Genomic DNA, 4,601 nt, shown 5'->3' on the forward strand with positions numbered 1-4,601 from the left:
AACCTTTGTTTATTGTGTTTAAAATAGAGTTAAAAATTGGGCGAGGCCCTATAAAAATTTAAAGCCCACTCTATTCTAATACCCACAACTTAATTTTTTTTTCTTTTATTCTTCTCTAGCTGCAACTTACTATCACCAATCGCCACCACTGCCGCCACTACTTGCTGGTCACCACCACCATCATTATTCCATTCCCCGCCACTATCAATCGTCACCGTCCAAGCTTGCTTATTTATATATTTATTTTTTTAATTTTTCTTCTTCTGCACTTTCACTATGACTATTTTTCAAAAGAAAAACCTATTTTCACTATATTATTATTATTTTTCCATTATAATTACATGTGGTATGATTATATTTCATTTGAAATTGATGTTTCCGCTATAACCCGTTATGGTTTCCGTTATAACTTTATAACGAAATTTTGAGTTTCCAATATTTTCCATTATCCGATATCAATAACACTACTAGAAATAAATGGGACCTGCAATGAGTGAACTTATGCAGCCAATCTAACGTAGTTTTATGAATTCAAAAATTATTCCATCACAGCAACTACCCAATTCCACTAACTTATTTTCATGACCAGAATTATATCAAACAATCATGCAAATACTAATGGCGGATTTAGGACTCAACTCATAGTGACAAGCAATTCAGCTCAAATTCACATAAAAATTTTTGACTCAGCAACACGCCCAGTTCAATTTACGTATATTCATAGTAGAAATCATATGGCATCAAAGATTTTAGATAGTGACGACATTTTGCAAGCTGAAACTAGAGTGACTAATACACGAGCTAGATGAGATTACATGACTATATATGTATATTAACCAATATATGACAAAAACAACCCAATATAAAACAAGAACAACATTATTGGTTCAACTCACAACAAATTTAATGGAAGCACATGTTATAGTAGTGGAATATAGAATGCCTTGGGGGTTAATTGCTGGAAATGCATAATTAAACACAACCAAATTAAATTGCAGATTCTCACAATAATGGTTCACAACTGAGTCCCTAATTTTGAATACCAAGCAACCAACATATGAACATATGTAGTATCATGCATATGCATTACTCTAACTACATGCAAAAATGGCTTAGATGACTGAATGGAAATATAAATGATGTAGATGTGGTATAAGATGCAAATGTGGTATGTAATTGAAATGAGGTAACAGGTTAAGAACAACATAACAAAATTTAAAGACTCAGCTCAACAACTTCAGAATGTAATTTTAAACATGTGCACTATTTAACTATGCATGGAATGATGCTACTCAAATGTTGAAAAGTAAGCCTAATAACAACTACTAACGAAATTCATGGATGCTAGAAAATGCAGTAATTGGAATCTAAAACATGAGCTTGATCTCAAAACAATAAACAATAGCAGCAAAGTAAGCAGAAAATGTGTCATAACAGGAATAAACACTACAAAATTAGCATGAATTTGAAAATTATTTTAGTAATCAAACTAGGATCCTTTTGCACTCAAGAAGACATCTTGTGACTTTGTGTCCACTTTGGGGTCACTTGGTTCCCAAAAGGAAACATTGAAATGTGCAATTTGAACCATGCTTAAATCATTATCACAACAACATGAAACTAAGATAACACTTGCAAGAGAAGAGAAATTTAAAGGATTGAATTCAAAGACTGTAGAAACATAAAAAAGCCAACAAATAAGAACAACCAAACTCAAAAAATGGAACGCAAAATTGAAACTGAAACAATAGATTTCATTAAAAATTTAAAGGATTACACGAGTTTAAGAAATATGTTGAAATTAAAATGGTGCAAGGAAGCTCACTAAGCAATCCCGACCACTTTGTGATCGTGAAAGACCAAGTGGAGCTACTCACACACTAGGGAAACCCCAGTCTCTGAAGGCCACTTTGTGCTCATCAAAGATGGAGAAACCCTTTTACAATGCACCATTTACATCTCTCGTAAGAACATGAAAAACACTCGAACCCTAGCCTCTTAGTATCTCTCGCTATCTCTCAATCCAGGGCTCTCTTTTACAATAACATTTTTTTTCTTAAAAACTACCTAAAACAATACTTAGAAACTACAAAACAAAAAACCCTAACTCGATTCCTCTTGCTCTCGAACCAGAATCACAGATCTTGTAGCCAATTTCGTTGCCCTTGATCAACTTGAATTCTCCTTCTTTGTTCATCATGAATCGCTCATGCTCTCGCTCCATTTTGATCTTCAAATCATCTCCACCCACCACGATCAGCGTTGGCTCCCTCCGTTTAGAACAAATTTCACACATCAAATTCCCCTCCGAGATGGAGCGCTCATCAGGTTTTGACTCTTCACGATGGAAATTGGATTAGAGTCGTGCCTCCCTTGATCAACTTAACAAGGGTTGGATCAATACCTAGTGAAACAATGTGTTTTGGGTTGTGGTATTTAGTGAAGCTTTGCATTTTGACCCAACAAATGAGTTGACCAAGGGCATGCCTACAATAAAAGTTAGATCAAAGGGTTAAATTCAAGTTAGAACAATTAAAGGATTTCCTGACAAAGCTAATTTATTATGTAAAGAAAACTTTTAAAGGAATAAAACTAAATACAATAAAATACTGCTAAAACAATATTTTTACCATATTTTTATGAAAACTAAATTTTCCTAAGAAAACAACTAAAACTAAATAATCCAAAAAAAATAAATATTTATTCAAACTAAAAAGAAATTTCTAGAAAGGAAAAAAAAACAAAATTGGAGTGCTAACTGATCCCTAGACACTCAATACTAGATAATATGTAACCAAATAATTGTTTATATATGCTTTTTGTTGTAAAACTTTTATGTAGTTTCAATTTTGTAATCAATTCAAGAAATTACTCTATTATACAAGAATTTTAGGATATATGATTCTCACAACTATATTATTAGAAGAGTTCAAGAAATTACCTGAATCCATTACAAAGTTCTCTTGATCAATGTTTTTCCTTTTCTTACTTCCTTTAATGACGTTCTTGATGATATAGAATTACCTAGTACAAAGTCTTCTCCGGTCAAAGTTACTTTCCCTTTTGTTCTTTAAAGAATGTAACTCTTTTTCGCTTGTTAAAGGCGCAACTGTCATTAACTTCTAGTATTTTAAAAAACGTATAAAAATATTGTAATACCCCTATGAAGTGAGAAGTTAGAAAATTAATTTAACAAGTCTAAAATAATCCTCATAACTTTAATATATTTATATTCTAATAATCATCACTTAGAATCCTTACATTAAAGTCACAATAAATTCTTAATGGTGGTTAAATAGAAACACATGGGCTAAATTAGTTAAGAAAAAATGGTTAAAATATGTTATAAACTTGACTAAATGATAATATAACCTTGGATAACCACTTTGACTTCAATATAAATGTTTGTAATTAGTTTCTTGTGACTTGAATAATTTTCAATTATTGAGAGTTTTAGGAACAAGACTTTTTAATCCATGGATAGATTTGGCCAAAAATTGTTGGGCTAAATTAGTTTAAAAATATGGTTAAATATGTTATAAACTTGATTAAATGATCATATAATATTGGCAAACCACTTGAACTTTAATAACAATGTTTATTAAGTTTTCAGTTTCCTATTGCGTGAATGGTTTTCAATGATGGAGAGTTTCAAGAATAAGATTTTATTCCAAATAAGCTCATACTAGATATCACTAAGATTTTATTCCAAATAAGTTCATGCTAAATATCACTGTCATTATGAAAATTTTATTAAATATTGAAAAAAAAAAGAAACATGAAGACCACACCAAATTCATGACAAAATTACATCGCATACATAGGTAAATAATACCTACTATAAAAAAAGAAAAAGAAACTAGATAAATAAATGGATAAAAACCACTTATATTGTTCATTATAACTTCTTTCATGAAAAGCATTTTAAGCTTTGAACTTTATATGCTTAGAAAAATCAACATATTAATAAATTATCATAAATCAATCCTCTCAAATTTCAAATTTAGTATTTTTAGAAGTCCTTATTTTAAAGAATTTAATATTAACTTTCTTGAATGATTTTCAATTGAAATTTTCTAGAACAAGAATTTATTAAGGCATACATATACATTTAGCCACAAACACTCATAATGTCATAAGCTTGGTGAATGATAATATAACTTTAAACAACTTCAACTTCAATAACAATGTTCATAAAATTTTCAATTCTTTGTTGTTTAAATGGTTTTTAATAATTAAAAGTTACAAGAACAAGACTTTGTTAATTCATATACAAATTTAACAAGAAACTACTGAATTAAATTAGTTAAAGAAATGGTTAAATATATTATAAACTTGATTAAATAATCATATAATATTGGACAACCACTTGTACTTAAATAATGTTTATAAAGTTTTCAAATCTCAGTGTCATTGTTTTTAGTCTTCTCATCAACTATTATACTCGGTCTCTCAAAACCCTAAACCACAACTTTAGCCTATTGCCAAAACCCTAAATCATGAGACATTATGAGTGGACTATGTCTCATTTCACTACCCATTGCCAAAATACAGGCTAAAAATGATAAATGAAGAACAGGTTAAAGAAAAAACACCAAATA

The sequence above is a fragment of the Vigna unguiculata genome, chromosome 11 (assembly GCF_004118075.2).
Source record: "Vigna unguiculata cultivar IT97K-499-35 chromosome 11, ASM411807v1, whole genome shotgun sequence".
Taxonomy (NCBI): domain Eukaryota; kingdom Viridiplantae; phylum Streptophyta; class Magnoliopsida; order Fabales; family Fabaceae; genus Vigna; species Vigna unguiculata.